This window comes from Halichoerus grypus, chromosome 2 (genome assembly GCF_964656455.1).
Source record: "Halichoerus grypus chromosome 2, mHalGry1.hap1.1, whole genome shotgun sequence".
NCBI lineage: Eukaryota > Metazoa > Chordata > Mammalia > Carnivora > Phocidae > Halichoerus > Halichoerus grypus.
This window is the reverse complement of record NC_135713.1, coordinates 124,608,867-124,628,810: the sequence shown is the minus strand read 5'-3', so window position 1 is coordinate 124,628,810 and position 19,944 is coordinate 124,608,867. Positions and strand designations below refer to the sequence as shown.

General features: G+C 52.9%; 2 long non-coding RNA genes across 8 annotated transcripts; one reads left to right on the top strand and one right to left on the bottom strand.

Moving 5' to 3' along the window:
* Positions 1-1,713: 1,713 nt before the first annotated feature.
* Positions 1,714-15,446, bottom strand: LOC118533609 (uncharacterized). Of its 5 annotated transcripts, XR_004916328.2 has the most exons (5): positions 15,191-15,296; positions 13,212-13,273; positions 3,579-3,758; positions 2,904-3,080; positions 1,714-2,430 (listed from the first exon to the last, which is right to left on the bottom strand). It is a non-coding gene; the product is annotated as an uncharacterized LOC118533609 (long non-coding RNA). The 5 variants fall into 5 exon arrangements; XR_004916330.2 differs by lacking the exons at positions 13,212-13,273; positions 15,191-15,296 and adding an exon at positions 15,319-15,430; XR_013445838.1 differs by lacking the exon at positions 13,212-13,273 and having other exon boundaries at positions 15,191-15,308.
* Positions 15,055-19,924, top strand: LOC118533681 (uncharacterized). Of its 3 annotated transcripts, none has more exons than XR_004916339.2 (3): positions 15,055-15,152; positions 18,147-18,374; positions 19,617-19,924. It is a non-coding gene; the product is annotated as an uncharacterized LOC118533681 (long non-coding RNA). The 3 variants fall into 3 exon arrangements; XR_004916340.2 differs by lacking the exon at positions 15,055-15,152 and adding an exon at positions 15,299-15,394; XR_013445839.1 differs by lacking the exon at positions 15,055-15,152 and adding an exon at positions 16,818-17,719.
* Positions 19,925-19,944: the final 20 nt, after the last annotated feature.

Here is a 19,944-nt window from a genome sequence, read left to right as displayed (position 1 = left end):
GGATTGGACAAGCTGCCCCTACTCGTCAGCTCTCTGCAGACTTGGGCCACACACAATGCCCAGAGCAGCGGTCAGATCTACTCAGTCTACCCAGGCCCTTTCTGCCTGTTCTCAGATATCAAGGCTCCCCTAAAGCTTCTGCCCTGCCCCAGGAAAAGCGATCCCAGGCACTCCCCTCCAGGTGAACCCGGCTCAGGGCCTCACCCAGTTCCTCAATGAGCCCATAGCAGAGGATCGGGGCGGGGCGCAGGCCTGGAACCTCAGCGCTCTGTGGCCCTTTCTCTAAAAATCCATTCCAGTCATCGGCATATTCCTGTAGTTCGATAAGCACTCTTACAGACTCGTGAGAAGTCTACCGACCCCCGGCAAAATGGGCAGAGGACACAGAGGCGGCACAGATAAGGAATTGAAAAATCAGCTCTTAAACACACGAGAAGATTCTTACCTTCAGTACAATGAGAGAAATGTAAAAACAACACAATGCCATCTGTCTCCTATCGGAACCGAAAAGACTAAGACATGTTATAAAACTAAGTATTGAGGGGCACTTGGGTGGCTCAGTCAGCTAAGCGTCTGCCTTCAGCTCAGGTCATGACTCCGGGGTCCTGGGATAGAGTCCTGCATTGGGGTCCCTGCTCAGCAGGGGAGCCTGCTTCTCCCTCTCTCTCTGCCCCTCCCCCTACTCGAGTTCTCTCTCCCTCTCTCTTTCTTTCTCTCAAATAAATAAATAGAATCTTTAAAAACAACAACAATAACAACTAAGTGTGGATGAGGCAGCGATGAGCCAGGAATCGTCCCGAGTGGGAACCGCCCCTGTGGAGGACAACCTGACCATTGCCATCACAGCTAGAAGCACACAACTTCTGTGACCCGGCATTTCCACAGTGGGGAATTAGCCTACAGATGCACTTGACCGTGCGTGAAATGGTGAATGGATGAGATGATCCTTGACAGCATTATCACCACACCTATCAGAAACAACCTATATGATCACCCAGAGAGGCCAGATTCATCAACGGAAGGTTCCCGGACACAATGGATGCTCTCACACTTCTAAAGCAGATGGACAGGCGTCTCTATATACTGATAGGACATGATCTCCGAGATGTGTTGTTAAGCGAAAAAACCAAAGTACAGGACAGTATGCTTAATATGCTATTCGTGGCAGAAAAAAGAAGATTGCACACAATGCAAATGTATATGCTTGCAGATGCACGAACTGTCTCTGAAAAGATACACAGGAAAGTAGTAAGAGCAGAGCAGCTGCCCCAGGGAAGGGGTGGGGTGGAGAGAGGGGTAGAAAGGAAACAATTTTCACTGCATAATTTTTTGTACCTTTTTTCCTGTACCCTTTGAAGTTTGTCCTACTACCTATGTAGTCTTTTCAAAAGAGAAATTAAATAAAATATAAGAAAACCTCCCTGAGGCACACATTTCCCATTTTCCTGCCCCCAGGCTGGTCCGAGCTCCCCCAGATTGCCTGTTTCTCTCTGGCTCCAGAAGACCCTTGCCGGTGACTTGGAGACAGCCCCGGGAGCTCAGCGCCTTCCCGCAGTGCCTAGACACGCCGCAGGGTGCTGGCTGGGGGGGGTCAGGTGGAGGAGCATGCAGGCCGTTGCCCAACTTCAGGGAGAAGAGGCCAGGTCAGAAGCCAGAAGCATTCAGAGTTCCACAAGTAACCTTTTTTTCCACACTTGTTTTTTATTGTGGTACAAAAAACACATAACATAAAATTGAGCACATTAAGCATTTTAAGTGTGCAGGTCAGTAGTGTTCGTATATTCACATTATTTTATTGCGCGACAGATCTCTAGGACTTTTTCATCTTGCAACATTGAAACTCGGTGCCCACAAAACACTGACCCTCCTCCGCATCCCTCCAGCCCTAGGCAACCAGCTTCCTCCATTCTCCCTCTATGCCAGAAGCATTCTTGGTCCTGGCTGGGAAGATAGGCCCGGGGCCAAAGGTCCCAGTAGGTCCTGGCAGAGTGTGCACCTGTCCTTCTCAGCCCAGGCAACTCCCTCCCGCCCTCCTTAGAGTCAGCATAGCTTCGGGGTTGGGAGCGTGGACATTCCGGCTTTCCATTCACAAAGCTGTATGTTCTTGGGCAAGTCTCAGCCTGTTTCCAGTTCAGTCAAGTGGCAACTCACTCAGATAATGATACCTTTCTCTCCGTCAGATCGAGTGATGCAGAGAGCACATTAGGTGAGTGGCCCAGCCCATAATACAGGCTCAGCCAGTGCTGGCTTTGATCACCGTGCTCCCGGGAGAAGCTCAGCTCTTGGTCCCGGTTCTCAAGGCCCAGGCATCCGTGCACCCATCCTCTACCCATCCATCCGTCCACTGCCTGTGACTGATGCTGCCTGTTCTGGGAGGGAGGCCCTGCCCTGTGCGAGGTCAGAGCCTTCCCAGGGCCTTGACAAATATTCCTGGAAGAGAGAGATTAAGATTCTAGGTCACCACAAGTCCCCAGGAAAATCCCTGCCCTCAGAAGTTCCTAACTGGGGTCTACAGAATTGCATGCAGAACTTGGCAGATGTGGGTATTTCCCCTGAGAAAGTGTCTTGCTTCTGTCAGACCCTCAGAGGGGCCACAATCCGTCACCTGGGCAGAACCCTCCTCCCGCTGCTGCCTGGCACTTGAGAGCTCCCGATTGCCTTGGCCCACCCTGCATCCCCCTCCTTGCGAGGTGGGCTCTCTGCCAGGCCTGACCACTAAAACACAAGGCCCCGTGGGGCAGAGCCCGGGCTCTGGGCCAGGCGGAAACGGGGCTGGGGTGACTTGATTGTAAGCGGTGCGCTAGCGTGAGCGTGTGTCAGTCCCCGCAGGTCAGCCCTGGGCGAATGATCACATTGGTCCCTGGGCGAATGACCACATTGGTCCCTGGACCCCTAAAGCTGACCATGAGAATCTGCTGAGCGTCACACCACACTTCCAGGCCCTCCAGCCCGCCGTGACTGAAGAGGGGAGCTTCCGACAGAGCTTGAGAAGAAGGCACGGCACGGTAGATGAAGCAACGAGGGCGACGATCCCTGGCAGCCCGTGCCCTGGCAAGTTCCACAGCTGCACGCTGTGTGGCCTGGGTTTCATGAAAAAGCAAAAACGCATACACGCATGCGTGAGAAGGTCTGCAAAGAAGTACACCAAAAGCTTAACAGGGGTTCACTCTGGATCCTGGAATTCCAGGTTATTTCTATCTTATTTTCTACAATAAATATGTATTACTTTTTAACTCGGTGGTTCGCAACTGGGGCTAAATGTGTCCAGAAAGGGACCTCTGATAACATGCGGAGGTAATTTTGGTGTCACAACAGTGAGGGAGGGGTGCGCGTCTGTTACCGGAATCTAGTGAGGCCACCATCAGGCATGTTGCTAACCATCTTACAACGCACAGGACAGTCCCCACAACAAAGAGTTGTCTGGCCAAAAAATGTCAGTAGTAGCAAGACTGAGAAACCCTGAGAAAAACAGTGGCACCTACTCTGACAGGGAAACAGGGCTGGAGAGGCATGAGGTCCTCAAGCTGCTGGAGCCTGTCCCACCGCCTCCCTGAGGCAAGCCCTTCTCATCCACCTACCACGTTCGGTTAGACCTTTGTGGGCTCCCCAACCTGCGGCCTGGCCAAGGCGCTGGCAGGCCCCTCTCTGGAAGCTGTGACTCTCCTGGGGCCCAGGCCGTCGCTGGAGGATCACGGGACCCCCAGGACCCCATCCCAAAAGCATCTCCAGTTTCACCTCCTCCCAGAACACATTCCTGTCTAATAAAAAGACATCAGCGCAGATGAGTACTGACTGCCAGGAGCCTTAACATCACTGCCATAAATGAAACCCCCAAATTCTCAAACATCCTGTTCCCAACATTTTGACAATGGCATCCTGTTTTCTTTGGGAAGGAAATCCAGGTTGGATTGATTAACAAATACAATCATTATTTAACCTCAGAACTTGGTTTTGAAATTAATTTACAATAAAAGAAAACGTCTATGCTAAATAATCTCTCTAATTATATGTTAAGGGCTCAGAAATGGAAAACATTCAGGAACACAAAAGGCCCAACCGAGCTCATTAAGTCTGCTCTGCCTCTAAAGTATCTCTATGGTAACTCACAGAGTGTGCAGCAGGGGAAAGGCTTTTAAAATCAGATCGTCAAGACTTCACCCAGAACAGCCACAACACAAAACTCTTTTTTAAAAAAATCTTTGGATGATGAAATGGTGAGGGCGTGTTTGCAGTCGTGGCCAGGCACCGCATAGGGAAGCCACCTGTTCCTAGAGCCCGCAGCCCCCTGGGTTCACCCTGGAGAGGTCAGTCTAGTGGCTGCGGGGGGCTTGGTCCCATAGGAGGCAACTGTCTCATTTTTCCTGCAACTGTGGCCCAGGTTGCTGGGGGCTTTCCCATGGGGACCCTACCAGGACAGGTCTGGCCAACACCAGGGATTCCTTTCTCATGCACCAACCCCCTCTCACCCTGCAGCCCTCTGTGTCCAGACAGATGGTGATACCCTGCATGGCCCTGACCACCAGCCCCATCTTCGTCACGGGAGGATCCTTGGCTCCAGGCTCCCGAAGCTTTCTTGCGTGAGCTTGGCCTGACAGTGTCGTGGGCGCTGTCTGCAGCCTGCACAAGGAGCGGGTTAAGGTCGTGGTAACCAGGGCCAGCCCAGGGCCTACCCTCACCCCGAAGGCTCAGATAGAGGCACTGGGGAGGGGGCCAAGTCCAAAGGTGCCAAATTTTAATCTATAACAGACAGGAAAATAACCCAGCCAGCCTGCTCTGGATTTAAAGTTGTGTCTTAAGGCGTGTGATGGTGGTGCCTAAGCCTATTCAGGGGCAGTGAGCAAGCACGCTGTGCTCTAGGCTCAGATCCTGCAGTGTGATGAACAAGGAGGTCAGGCGCTGCTAGGGCTGCCCGAGGTTGGGGGGCGGGGAGGGAAGGGGGAGACCCGAAGACGGAGGATAAACAGAGCCTCATGAAAAGAAGATGGTGGGAGGGAAGGGAGAGGGGGAAGGGACATAGAGAGACAGGCAGGAAAGACAGAATTCATTGAAATTTACCAGTCAGAGCCTGGTGTCCTTCAGGCTGAGCCCAGACTCCGGGAAGGAGGGCTTTTGGGAGGACTGTAATTTGGGCCACTAGAAAAAGGCATCTGGCTGGACCTGGCTTGGGGGACGGACTCTCCTGGCCTGCCCTCTGGTTGCCACAGAATTAACCTTCGAGGGGACCTGCCTTTTGACTTCCCAGAAGTTAAAACTTTCCTGATTCTCAGGGCCCTGGAGTCTCCCTTCAGATATACGGTGAAGAGGCTGGGGCCCTTGGGGTCCCTCTCACCACCTGCTTCTCCACTTCCCCCATTGGCTTACTTTCCCATCTGATCAGCCCGGCACAGCCTTGAGGGAGGAGGACATTGTATCCGGGGAGTCTGCTGGGTCTCTGCCAACTGCTAAGCAGCCCCCACGCCCCCGCCCTGGAGTCAGCCTTTCCAGCCAGCTTCCTTGTCTCACCAGAAGCTGTGGGCCAGACCCAGGGGTTGAGGCTGAGTGGGAAGAGGGCCATCCCTCCTCTCCCAGGCCCTGCTGGTACAGCCTGGCCTCTTGGCTGGCCCCGGGTCAATCCAGTAGGCCCTGTGTGCCCAGCCCTGTGCATGGGCCACAGGCAGAGAAAACAGAAGCAGCAGGACCCTTTTTATTTGTTAATTGAGACTTTACGTGCCACGGCTTCTCCTACGGATTTGAGGCCCCTGGGGAGTACTAAGTGCCCAGGGCTACAGACCCTGGCGATAGCTAGGCAGGTTTCCTGCAGGAGGAGTAGGCGGCGGTGGATCTGCCCGAGGCTGTGGCTCTCCCTGGGGGCGAGAGGATCGAGCATTTTCTGGAAGGCACAGACCAGCCCGAGCCCCAGCCCCTTCACATCTCTACCCAGCGGAAGGGCTTCTAGGGCACCGGCTCATTTACGTATCATTTGCATTCTATTTTCACGTAATGCATAGGATGGAAAATCCCCCTGCGCACCAGGCCCAAAAGTTAGAGTCCCTAATGCCTTGCTCCCATAGCTGCAGCAGCCGGTGGCAGACGGGGAGTCCTGCCCGTACCTGGGCCTCCTGCCTTGAGGTGGCAGCTAACTGAGGGTGGTGGCAGCGCAGACACAGGCCTCACCAAACAAGAGACTTTCACGTGTGACTCACACTCCCAGGATCAGAAGCAAAATTACGTGTGAAAACCAGAGCCGGCTGAGTCTTCTCTGGGGAATCCCCTCGAGCTCCCTCCCCATTTCACTCCTTTAAAAAACGCTGGCATGGCCCAGCATTCACACCTTCCAGAAAAATGCCACACTCTCCCAGCCATGGTGGGCAGGGGCCATGCCACCCATGCTGGGTGCCTTGGAGTCTGCCCCAGGGTTCTGGGTCTTGGAAAGCACGTCAAAGCAGGGAAGGAGTCAGAAGCGGATTCATCCCAATGGGGAGCCCAGATGGACCCTCCGAGCAGCTGTGGCTTCCAAGTCCCAGGGCTGCTCCAGGCTCATCTTTTTCCCAGCCTGCCTTCCTCCTCACAATCCATTCTGTGAGCCGTCGCATATCGTTGCAGTAAACTGCTATCCTGCCTAAGACCACCAAAGGGGATTTCTGTTGCTTGTGAGAAGTAATCTCAACTGGCACATTCCCCACGGAGACGGGACGCTCCAAAGCCTTTAGCAAAGGCCACCTTCAGCTTCTGACATACCTCAGGCTTTTCTGCCACCCCCAGTAGACCAGCCTGGCCGCTGCCAGTGGCCTGACCTTGGGGTGGCACTTCCCCCCTCTGAGTCCCTGGGTCCCTCACCTGTAAAATGAAGCTGGTAATTAAGAAACAGGATTGGAAAAAAAAAAAAAGAAACAGGATTGGGGTAAAGATTCAATGAGATGAGGGAGAGCTGACAGAGGAGTGGGGACTCAGCAAACCTTAATTTCCTTTAATTGTCATATTCCCTTACAATTAGGCCAACATTCTAATGATTCTTCTGATTACTTTCTTTCATTATTATTTTCATTGTTATTGTGAGAAGCAAGAATGACATGGTCCACTCACCCATTATCCCGTGAAGTAACAAAGAAGTCCTCGTTGTCCCTCACTTTACAGAGAGGGAAACTAAGATTTAGTGGTGGGCTCCCAAGTCAGACTCCCTGGGCTCAAATCCTATCCCCGTCACTATGAAGCTGTGTGACCTGGGACCAAGTTACTTGTCCCCCCAGAGTCTCTGTGTCCTCCTCTGTCAAATGGGGGCAATAAGAGCATCCATGTCATGGGCCAAGTATTAGATAGCACCAAGGAATTATCATTCACTTTTTTTGGATGTGGTAATGGCTTTGCGGTTATGTAAGAAAGTATCTCTATTTTTCAAACATACGTGCTAAAGCACACGAGGGTGAAATGACATGATGTCTGGGATTTGCTTTAATATATTTAATTTGAAAGAAAGAAAAAGAAAGAAAGAAAGATGAAATGAGTGAAAACAAGTGTGACAACGTCTTGATAATGGTGCAGTTGGAATGAGGGCATATATGTGGGTCTCTTCTCTCTACCTGGAGATTTTTTGTTAACAACACCAGAAAAGGACCACCGGCCTCACAGAGCCCTTGTGAGGCCTCCCCGGTGCTGGTCACATGGAGCACTTAGCAAACGTGAGCTAAAGCTGTCACTGCCGTTATCCTTGTCACGATCCTGCCAGCCTGAGCAGGTGAGCCAGGGAAGAGCCAGCCCTCCTGACCACCCCTCCCCCCACACCCCGTCACTCCCAGTAGGGACACCTCAATCTGCCCCTCACTGTGGGGCCTCATCAGCTGTGTGTCACGGCTCTGTCACCAACACTGAAGGCAGGGCACAGTCATGAAGTGTCCCCCCCCTCCTTATGCCCCGTGTGAGCGACTCTGTTCTAAAAGACCCCCTTCTGGGGCTCGGTTGAATCAGAACATCAGGCCACCAGGCCTACTCCAGAGTCCAGGTGAGAACCTGTCACAGCTCCTTCAGGAGGGAGATGAATTCTGCCAGTGACTCCAGTCCATCCCCTGGTACGCAGTGCTGGCAGCTGTGGGGCAGGCAGGGGCTCCGTGTCCAAGGGTCACCCTCCTTACTTCCCATCCCTGCAGTTCAGACACAGAGTCTTCCAGAGCCAGCCACCAGGGGGTGCTGTCCAGCGGAATCACAGCCTCCCCAGGACCCAGGGCACAAGAGGCTGTGGAAGGAGCCACCTGGTCACCCTGAGCTAGTGAACTGCTTGCCACAAGCAAGTCCCAAGCCTCCATCCGACCCTGACGTTTGTATTTCCACCAGCATTTTTTTTTTAAGATTTTATTTATTTATTTATTTGAGAGAGAATGAGAGAGAGAGAGAGCATGAGAGGGGGAGGGTCAGAGGAAGAAGCAGACTCCCCGCCGAGCAGGGAGCCCGATGTGGGACTCGATCCCGGGACTCCAGGATCATGACCTGAGCCGAAGGCAGTCGCTTAACCAACTGAACCACCCAGGTGCCCCTCCACCAGCATTTTTAAATAACATTAAATGGTTTGTTTTTTATTACAAAAGCAACTCATGCTCAACACATGAACTGTCTTCTTCGGACTTTTGTTTTGTTTTGCTGCATGTTTCAAGATTCCCTGTGCTTAGGGCAAATGGCTCCTAAATTTTTGAGCTATGAAGTAGAGGAAGGGGGAGTCCCAGGGACATGTGAGACCCAGGCAGGTCCCTGCCCCTCTGGGCCTCGGTTTCCCCTGTGTGCATGTTTGGGGGTACTGGCCATCTCCCACATCTCTCTGAGCTCTAGCAGGCTGGCTTTCCTCAGTGCTCAGGGCTGGCCTAGGGAAGGTAGGACAGAGGAAGTTCACCCCCCACCTTTCTCCACAAGGCCCCCACCTCCCTGTCTCCCATTTCACAGGCTCTTCACCTTGCAGCTCTGGCCCCTCCTCGGGGGACCCTCCTGACCCCTGTGGTCTGCGCTGCTCTCCTGTCCCCTGGGGGCCTGCATAGCCTCAACTCTGCCGTCTGGGGTGCTTCATTACACCAGGCCTTTCTGCATACAGGGCGATCTCTAACTGCCCCCGGATGCTTGCCCGTTCTCTGGGAGCTCTGGCACCAGCAGCGAACCAGACGCCTAGCCTGCCTGTGCCGGCATCCGAGCGCAGCTCCCTGACTGGCACCGAGACCTGGTGCCCAGGGGACCTTGGGGACTTTCTGTGGGTGCAAAGGAAAGGCCAAGACAGCATTTTCCATGCTGGGGTGCAGGCGCACTGCGGGTTGGTCTCGTGTACAAGTCCCAGCAACCAGAGGGGTTGTAAGTGCTTTTCCCCTGTGGACCTGAATCTCATCTTTGAACGCAAATGTTCAAGTTCAGCCACACAAGCTGGAGAAGTTCAGGGACCAGCCGGGTCCACCCTGAGTACTGTGTAGGAGCTGGGACAAAAAAGCTTTGAGACTTCTGTTCCTCCCCAGTTTGGGATCCTGGGGACAGGGCTTAGCAGAAAAAACAGGGAACATTTCTCTGGCTCCAAGGCAGACATGGACTGGTGGTTCTCAGGTCTGCAGTCCTGGGCTCCCAGAAACCAACTGTCAAGCTCTGGCCCCCCCAGTCAGGATGGAAAGTCTGTCCCAGCCCCTGAACTATAGCTGGAATTCTACTGCATCAGGCCAGCTGCTGTGGCCCGATGTGCCGCTACTGAAGAAACCCCCACCCAAACCAGAGGAACCGTGAATTCCAGAAAGGGAGTTTTTGACCACGGGCCTAGTCCCATTCTGAATCAGGATGAGAAGGGCCTCACGAAAGTCTTTTCCTATCCCCCAGTTTGTCAGGCTCGGCCATGTGCCCACTTTCTCAGGGCACTATAGACTCTAAGAAGCAAGGTGACTTGCTTATGGCCAAGGGGCTCAGCTGTGCCAGAAACTTCCCCAAGCAGGGAGGGCAGCCCTGAGAGGGGAGAATATTGGAGAGAAAGAGAATGGATGGGTCAGGGCACAAAGGGGGCTAGCGGCACGAAGGCCCCCAATCAGAAAAGGAAAAAGAATTCCCAGCTCAAAGAGCAGGGTCTACCCGAGTGTGTGTGGGGGGTGCCCTTAGGCCTGCTGGGATCGGGGCAGGGAGATGCGGGATGGAGGGAGAGGTTGCTTTTAAACCAGCCCCCCACCTACCTCCTGCTTCAGCATCTTCCAAAACCATGGGCTGAGAAGAGAAAGAAAAGAAAAGAGGGAGAAGAGAGAAGTTCTCAAATTATAAACACGAAGACCAAGCTTGACCAGAGGGGAAACCCTTTAAGATGTCAGTAATAATAGAGTGTTGAACAAAAAGTAAAACCAGCAAAGCTGACAAGGAAAACCACAGCAGTCAGCAGAGGCCCACCAGTGACCCAAAGCTGAAGGGACACACTTTCACCTCGGCAAAAGGGAGGCTGGTTCCGCAGAGCTGGCTCTGCACCCCCAGGTGCTAGCACAGCCCCAAGAGGGATCCCAAAAGTTTTCCTGGGGGCTCTGTCTCCAAGAAACAGAGCGCTGTTCCCCCTCAATGAGGCAAAGCTCTGATGCTACACCTTTGGACAGTGACTTGGACCCACCTCTCTGACAGAAAGCCTGAGGCCATGGACCCACTTGTCCTGGCACCCCGGAGAGGCGGGGGAAGGACTTGGTACATGAATCAATGATCCTTAGCTTCCTGAGCACCCCTTCCCCCCATCAGAAGCCCTGGAGGCTGTCCCCTGGGAGCCAATAACCCGATCTCCTATTTCTGAGGAGCCTTCGAAGAAGCCAAGACCAACTAGAGGTCCCTTCTGTTCCTCACAGTCCCCACACAAGGAAGGGCTAGACTGAATTTAGAGCCCTGAGACTGAGACCGGGGTTTGAGTTCTGTGACCTTGGGCGAGTCATTTCCTCTCTGGGAGCCACAGTTTCCTCCTCTGTAAAATAGGGTTAAAAGACCTACCTCTCAGGCTGTTGTGAGGATCAGATGAGATAATAGATAGGATTGGGGTTTTGTAAACAGTAAAGTGCAGTGCAGGTGTCTGGAGATATTCTTGGGTCTAACACATATTTATTAGACATTTACTCTCAGCCAGGCCCTGGCTCAGCCCAGGGGACATGGTCTTGAGTAAGACAGAGGGGTCCTGCTGAAACAGCAGAGAGAATGGAAGTGAGCAGCACACCCCAGACCCACAGCCTCACCCACACCCAGAGAGACTGTATAGGGAACCCAGGTCTCCCAGCTCCTGTCCCTGTTCCTAGAGGCTGCGTGAGGTGGCCCATCTCCCTCAGCAGTGTCACCGCCAAAGCCAACACCAGTAGCCCGGAGTTCTAGGTGTTTCCAGGACCCCACGATGGAGATTACTCAGCTGGAGGAAGCAAGGCTGCAATTTGTAATCGGAGTCACCCAGCAATGTTGCCACAAATTAGTCCAAAAAAATCTCCCCCCGGGGCAGCAGCCACTAAGAGGGAACTTCCGGCCTGAGAAGGGACAGGGAGGGCGCTTCTCTGACCCCTTCCTGCCTGCTGATCTGCTGCCCTGCTCCTGTGGGCACTTTACCTCCCTTAGAGTGGCTGCAAACTCCTGGTGTGACGGAGCTGAGTGGTTGAGAGCCCAGGTCCAGGAGGCAGAACATCCTGACTTTAAATCTTAGCTCTGCCTCTCACCAGCTGTGTGACCTTGGGCAAGGAACTTGACCTTCTCGGGTTTAGTTTCCCTAATAATAGGATTTGCAACTTCATTAGGGTTTTGTAAAGACTAAACAAGATGATTATTGTAAAACCCCTTGTATGTTTACTAGGCTAGGCTTATAGGAGTTGCTCAATTAATTTTTATCTATTTAACAAATATTTTTATGGTACTTAATAGGGACCACAAACTATTTCAAGGACTCTACCAATAATAACCCACTTAATTCTTCCAAGAACTAGCGAGATAGGTATGATTATCATTCCATCTCACAGATTAGAAGACTGAAGCACAGAGAGGTTAGGTGGCTTGCCCAAAGTCACGGAGCTAGCTAGGGGCTGAGCCAAAATTGAAACCCAGGTTCTCTCCTCTCCTGCTCCTTCCCATCTTTCTCCTTCCAGCCTGTGGTTTTAGAAGTTGAAGCAAGGGAGGGGAAGCTGATTTAAAAACAAGCCCCCTCCCATCGCCTATCTCTGTTGTCCCCAGCCCCAGCAGACCTGGGGTAGGGGTGCCTGGGCACAGACTGGGCTCAGGCTCCATGCTACCAGCCACTGCATTAAGCTGCTTCCCCAAAAAGGTAATGCGGTCATTCATCTCCCTTGAAATCAGCTTCTTACAGCAGCACGCCCCTCCAGCCTCCAGCCCCAATTTGGAGCCAGAGATGTCCAAGCTCTGCTCTCATGCTCACCTCAGAGGCTGCCAGAGCTCAGATGCCTGCAGTGGACTCCACCAAGCCAAGTGAGGAGCAGAGCTGCATGAAAGTATAAGGGACTGCCCACGGCCTCGGAGGGGGGCCTCAAGGGTGGAAACCCTCCTCAGCAGCTTCCCTCCCTTGGGAACTCCTCTGCTCGCACACCTCCGGTGACGGGGAGCTCACTGCCTCTGTTGGCAGCCTGGGCAGGCCATGGTTGGCCAGCTCTGACTGGTAGACGTGTTTCCTCAAGCTGAGATGAAATCTCTCCATGTAATTTCCTCCCATTAGTCCTGTCTCTGCCCTCAGGCCGCACAGGCCAGCCGGCTCCCTCCAGCCTGTAGACATCTGGAGATGGCCATCTTTTGGCAGGAGGAGCCTTCACTCAGGCTGAATGCTTGGCAGCCTCAGGCTGGCCTCAGAAGGCAGGGCTCCTAGTGCCTTCCCTACCCTGGTCCCCGCGTTCCACCCATGATTAGCAGGACTGTAGGGTTGCAGGGACGGGCTCTTCTAAGGGCCCGGTCCTGAGCACAGTGCTGCTGGCTGGGACCAATAATAGTAAGTGACACTGGACACCACTCAGCCAGTACCTACTCTTCACCAGACTATGCTGTGCTAAGTACTTTACAAGCAAGAGCACATCCCCTCTTCCCAGCTCCTTGAGACAAGTGCCATTATTGTCCCCCACCGAACAGGCGAGCAAATGAGGCTCCAAGAGAGCAGTGACCGGCTCACATTCCCACCCACAATGAGGAGCTGGAGGAGCCCCGGTTTCCACACAGGCTATGAGCTTCAAGCCCAGCTCCTGACTGCCAGATGACAAAGCAGATAGCCGTGGAGACGCAAGAGACTCACTCACAGGAAACACACCGAACAGCCCAGGAGAAGCTGAATGGCTCCAATTCTACAGGCCATGGGGATCTGGAAGGGAGCGAGATCCCTGTGGACAGGAGCAGGTGGGAAAGCGTCCCATATGAGGGAGAGACCAGAAATAAGTCTAGGCCCCATAAGAATATAAGAATTCCCAACTAACAAACCGATGGGAATACCGTGACCCCCCCCCCCCTGCCGGGAGCTTGAAGAACCAAGTTGGGTTGGACCTATACACAAGAGCTTCACCTCATGGGCAGCAGGTATTTATTAAGCACCACTGTATGCTTGGTCCATGTTAGCACTCAGCAAGGGCACAGATGAAGGGTCCATGATCCCAAGAAGGTGACAACCCAGTAGGGTAGGAGTGAAGCCTGGTTAGAGCTGTGATGACCAGTTTGGGGTTCAGCTACTGCTAATTTCCTCTCTATCAGGGACACAGACTGGAGTAAGTTTTGGATAAGAAGTGCCCCTCTCTGCCTTCTGAAAGCAGGGATACCAGCATTCCCCAAAAGACTTCCAGAGGAATTCTGTTCTTTGGAAAATTACACATGGAAAAATAGTTTTATGGTCAAATAAGTTTGGGAGACACTTGACTGAAGAAGGCTAGACAGGACATCTCTGGTGCAGGCCTTCTCAGAGCCTTTATTGGCTGTGCACATTGGGACCAGGACTACAGGGTCTGGTGCAGGCTCTTCTCAAGGCCTCCGTGCCTACCACGTCCCGTTGGTCCTTCTTGCAACATGCCAGGTGCTCAGAATAAAAGGGGGCACTCTCCAAGTGGAAGATGGTGGCTTATGCACCCAGGAGTCTGTTCTGGAGAGGGGATAATCAGGGGGAGCCAGTGTCTGGGGAGGAGAGGAATTGTCCCCGGTGATGGGGGTAGGGAAACTGTAGGACCTGGGACATGAAGATATGCCATTCTGGGCAATGCCCAATAGATGGCCAAACTTTCCCCCAGGATCCTGGCTCACCTAAGCCCCAGAGATCCTATGGGGTCCAAGTCCACCATAAGCCAGATGTGTCTACTGCTCCACCTGATCAAAGCTCTGTCTTCTTCTTTTTTTTTTTTTTTTAAGTAGGCTCTACACTCATCGTGGGGCTTGAACTCACAATCCCCAGATCAAGAGTCACATGCTCCACCGACTGAGCCAGGTAGGCATCCCAGCCCTGTTCTCTTTAATCCTACTTGCCTCCTAGGCTGACATTCTTCCTCCAGGAAGCCCTCCTTGACTGCCGGTTGTGTGCTAGGACATATATACAACAGCCATGTTCCTGAACCCTTGGCACCTGGAAACTCTATCTGTCCTGATGTGTCCCACAAGAGTTCCTTGAAAGCAGGTACTAGGCAGAGTACTTCCTCCCCAGATTTTAAGTGATCACGGCTGTGAATGATCCATCCATCCACCCATTCAGTCTAAACATTTCTGAGCATTGGGGCGCCCGGGTGGCTCAGTTGGTTAAGCAGCTGCCTTCGGCTCAGGTCATGATCCCAGGGTCCTGGGATCAAGTCCTGCATCAGGCTCCCTGCTCCGCGGGGAGCCTGCTTCTCCCCCTCTGCCTGCCGCTCTCCCTGCTCATGCCCTCTCTCTCTCTCTGACAAATAAATAAATAATCTTTAAAAATTTCTGATCACTGCGCTTTGCCAGCTCTATAACAGGCAGTAGGAATAAGCAGCAAAGCCGTTACAACCCTGTGTCAACTAGACATCTGGCGGCACTTTCCTGGTAAGACGTTCCTCTATCAGCGTGTCCGGGGTTGTTCTCACAATCCAAACATGAGTTAATATGGGCACATTCCTCTGTGAGACGGCAGGCCACTCCCACAGGGACCCTGGCTCTGTGTCCCTCGCTTCCTGTCGCGTTTGTGATGCTTCTTGTCTCCCCTCTGGTTTCATTTTGCGGGCTCCTCACTACCTCCCTGGAACTAGGTAAGGGGCCCTGAGCCCAGAGAAGGCAGAGGACTTACCTGAGTTCACGCAGCGGGTCAGGGGGTAGTGCAGGGACCGCGGCACAGGCCCCCCACTCCCACGCTCTTCGGAGACCCGTGCACTCTGACACACAGTGCGTGCCAGACAATGGCCACTCGCAGCCTACCTTCGCTGCCGACACATTGGTGCCTCTGAGTCCGGACCCCTTCCTGTGGAAACCCCGGGGTGATTTCCTCTTCCTGGTGAGCGACTCCCAGCCCCATTCACTGGGAACCGCGGCTGGCATGATGTGGGAACTCAGCCTGTGGGAAACTGTCCTAACAAGATCTCTGAAGCTGAGAGGCAGCTCTTTGTAGTCTCCCCACTACCACCCCGCAAGCCAACTTGGCCAAACTTCCTTGGGGTTTCAGCAGGAATAGCTAACATCTAGCTTTATCATTGCATTTTTTTCATTAAATTTTTATTTATTTTTTTAAAAGATTTTATTTCTTTATTCATGAGAAACAGAGGGAGAGAGAGGCAGAGGCAGAGGGAGAAGCAAGCTCCCCTCGGAGCAGGGAGCCCGATGTGGGACTAAATCCCAGGACCCAGCGATCACCACCTGAGCAGAAGGCAGATGCTTAACCGACTGAGCCACTCAGGTGCCCTCATTAAATTTTTATTTTAAGAGCAATTCTTGGTTATTGCATGAAGTCTGGGGAGTGGGGTGGGAAGAGAACCCACGGAAGATTATAAAGAAGGAAAAAATGACCCCAAACCTTTCTTGCTTCATTTTATTTTATTTTTTAAAATACCTATTTATCTAAGTAATCTCTACACCCAATATGGGACCTGAACTCAAGACCCCAAGATCAAAAGTTGCACGCTCTACCGACTGAGCCAGCAAGGTCCACCCTATCCCTTGCTTCATTTTGAAGGCAGCTGACTGGTACCTGACCCAGAGTAGTCACATCATAACAATTGTGTGTCTGCCATTCTGCAGGCCACAGCCACCTACATGCGCACACACACACACACACACACACACACATGAACATACAGTGAAACTACACAGTTTCCAGAGAGCACACTGTGTTTCTAGTAACAAACCACAGTCTGCCTCTAGGATGTGTGGCCAGGCTCTGCCCTGAGCGAGAAGGCTCACACGGGAAGTGTTCCTGCCCAGAGCCAGCAGCCAGGCCTCCAGGCTGTGCTCGGCATGTCCCGACAGGATGCCAGGCGGGCTGAAGGGCAGGAAGAGATGCCGCTCCCAACCTCTCCCCGTTGTAATTTACCAAACCCCTCTGGGGGTCCTTTGAGTTGTTTTCTGGAAATGCCACATTTCAAGGGTCTCCCTGTTAGAAAAGGTCAGAGAGTTCACATGGGCCTTTCATGTGAAGGAACTTGAAAGAAAAGGAAAGGAAAAGTACATTTTCAGCCTTAGCTGTGATGAGGTGGGCCCAGGCCATGAGAATACTTAGATGACTTACATGACCTTACGTGAAGAGCCAATTAGCCTAACAACTTCCCCAAACTATCTAGCTCAAGAGCACCCATTTATTAGAGCTCTTGGAATGTGCCAGGCCTTGAGCTAAGCTCTTTCCTAGGATATGGAAATCATCTCAAGATCACTCCCGCAGTGCTAGGCAGCCTTGGGTGGTGATACCCATTTTACCCAGGAGGAAGCTGAGGCTCGGAGAGGGTCAATGATTTGTCTGGAATCCCCCAGCTAGTAAATGGTAGGGCAGGGATGCAAACTCAGATAGATCTGCCTAAATCTAAAGCTGGAGCTCTCTTGGTCAGACCCTCAACCCTTGTGAGCTCTGAATTCGTCCTCTGTCCAGCCTCCGAGGACACCACATGTCCACCTGTGGCTCACATGCATGAAGATGAAGCCTCATTAACTCTTCAGTTCTGGGGGCACCTGGGTGACTCAGTCGGTTAAGGGTCCAGGTCTTGGTTTTAGCTCAGGTCGTGATCTCGTGGGTCGTGAGGTTGAGCCCCAGGTGGAGCTCCCAACGGGCTCCACACTAGGCTGGGAGTCTGCTTGAAGATTCTCTCCCTCTGCCCCTCCCCCCCCACACTTGCATGTGCGTGTGCCCACATGCACGTACACACACTCTCTCTCTCTCTCTCAAATAAATAAATCTTTAAAAAATAAATAAATAAATCTTCAGCTCTGACCTGGACTTCATGGGTCCTTCTGGGGCCTTCCTGCAGAAGACTCTGGCCTTCATCCTGAAACTTCCGGTCACCTCCAGAGGGGCAGCCGCAGCAGATCCCATTCAGATCCCACTCACCACCCTGGGGAAGAACCCCAGAGCCATTGTGACTGTATGGGATCTGAGTTGGTGGCCAGAGCGGGCAGTCCAGGGTGGCCCAGAGGTGGTACAGACAGGTCTGACTCAAGGGAGATGCTCTGGGCCCTCCTCTCTAGCAAAGAGCTTGAACCACCCTACACAGGCCAACAAGAGAGAGTCCCCAATCCTCCTGGTGGTCCCTCCAAGCAACATGAGCCCCTCGGAAAGTAAGGACTCTATTAGTCACAGTTCATTCATCAGCATTTTTCTGCAGAGACCACAAAGCAGGTAAGAACCCCCTTCTGGAATTTTAGAGGTCATGATGGAACACTAGAGTGTGTGGTGGTAGTTAGGGTGCAAGTCCAGGAGTCAGACTGTCAAGTTTTTGGAATTCTGATACTCTCACTTCTAAGCTGTGAGATCCTGTGACTTATTCAACCTCTCTGAGCTTTGTTTCCTCGTTCATGAATGGGGATAATAGTCCCAATGTCACAGAATTGGTTTGATGATTAAATGAGATAATGTGTGTGGAGCTCTTGACATGACGCCTGGCACATAGCAATCACTCAGGAATATGAAGTCATGTGGCAGGTGATAATGAGGATGATGATGATGGAATCAGTGCTGACCAGACAACAGGCTGCTGCAGGGCCACACCTGCCTTTGATGGACAAGCCTGAGCTCTTTTTCTTCTCTCTCTCTCCAAACCTTACAGAGCCTCCCAGGTCCAGATGGAGTCTGCCTCCTCCAGGAAGCCCACATGATCACTTCAGCCACATTGATTTCACCATATCTGAGCTCCTTCTGCCGATGGTCTGCATAGACTAATAACCAACAAACTTGGCTCTAATAACTTCTCAGCTTCTCAAGCAGACAATGCCTTCTGGAGAACAGGAACCCCACCACTGCCTCTCTCCTCTCCACAGCCTGAGTCCAGGGTTAGGTAATAGGAGATTCTCCCTAGCAGGCATTCAAGCTGATTTCAGTATGGCTGTAGCTGTCTGGTACTCAGCTTGTTTCTCCCTCCCTTACCTCTCTTCCTCACACCCATGTTCTCCCTGCTCACCTGCCTCCTCCCCTGGTTCCACCCAGCAGGGCATGATCCTGTAGGGTAGTGGTTCCCAGACTTTGGGATTTCACAGCCCTAGAAAATGTCCAAAGAGTTTTGGGGGTGGGAGAGTGAATAGAATGGCCAAGTTTTTCTCTTGCCAAATAAGGACGTTTTAAAAAATCAATTTCCACTATTATTTTAGTAAAGAAAGGCTGTTTTTACACCAATAAAGCAGAAAATCCATAATCTCTGATTAAAAGCTAATACTTTAAGCTGAAAAAATTCAGCCTTATTGAGAAAAACAAACCACCTCACTGTTGCCCTGACTTCTCTCCTTTCTCCATGGACTAGAGAAAACAACCCCCACTGTCCTGTGTCCACTCATGGGTCTGGGGACCTTTATCCTGGAGGAGGTGCCTGCTAAGCTGGGGTCACCCTGAAAGGCAAGAGGACCCCCAAAACCTTTGAGTTAGGCAGATCCATCTTCCCATTCAGCTTTCCCAGAGGAGGTTCGTCCCAAGTCAGATCTTATAACCTCAGGGGCTGAGGTGGGGGAGGGCATGAGCCCCTCCTCCTGTACCCTTTCCCCTCTCTACTGGGCTAAGATTTGCTGGATTTCCCCCCCACCACCACCACTGTCCAGTGGGGATAAAGTGAGACTCAGCAGCAAGCTCACACTCAGAAAAGGAGACTGGGGGAACCTAATGGGCAGGATCTTCTCCACATCTCCATCACCAAACTGAGCGCTAGTAACCCCCACCCCCCAGCCCCCGGAAGGGAGGAAAAGTGGGCACTGCAGCGGTGCGGTAGGAGGCCGAGCCGCCCCGCTGAGCCGGCGCAGATAGGATCTGAACGCAGAGAAGGACGGCTCTGGCTCTTTGATCCGCAGCCAACCAGGCTGGGCCTGGACCGGGAGCGCGGCGCGGCCCTCTTCCGGCCCGGCTTTGCGCCGCTGCCAGGCGTCCCGTGGGGCTCCGAGCGAGAGAGGCGTCCAAGACACCCTCCTTCCCAAATACCCTCTTTCCCTGTGCTCTCCGGAGAGATGGGAAAGTCTACACTGAATCCAACTCAGAAAACTGCTGGGGGGCTGCGGTTCACTGCACCGCGATCCTAAAGGACCTGTGTCTTTCCCAGATACAGTGGTGGAGCCGAGGCCAAGCGTGCTGTGGAGGCCCGCGTGGACACGACCCCGGGTGCCCTGTAGACGTGATGGAAGCTGGCGCACGTTCCCGCGCTCCTCTGGCTCTAATAGAGAGAGCCTGCAGCCTGGATCTTGCGCGAGTCCGCGGTCGTCAGGCTCCGAGTCAATTGGCTCCATGGGAATGCGACTTCCCGTGCTGAGTTGCTTCTGACGACGCACCCCCTCGTCGGAATCCCGCGGCCCACGTGGCTGCCCAAAGGCTCGCATCCCTGGGCCGCAGGTTCTAGGCGTAGAACCGAGTTGGGAGGGAGGGAGGGGGTG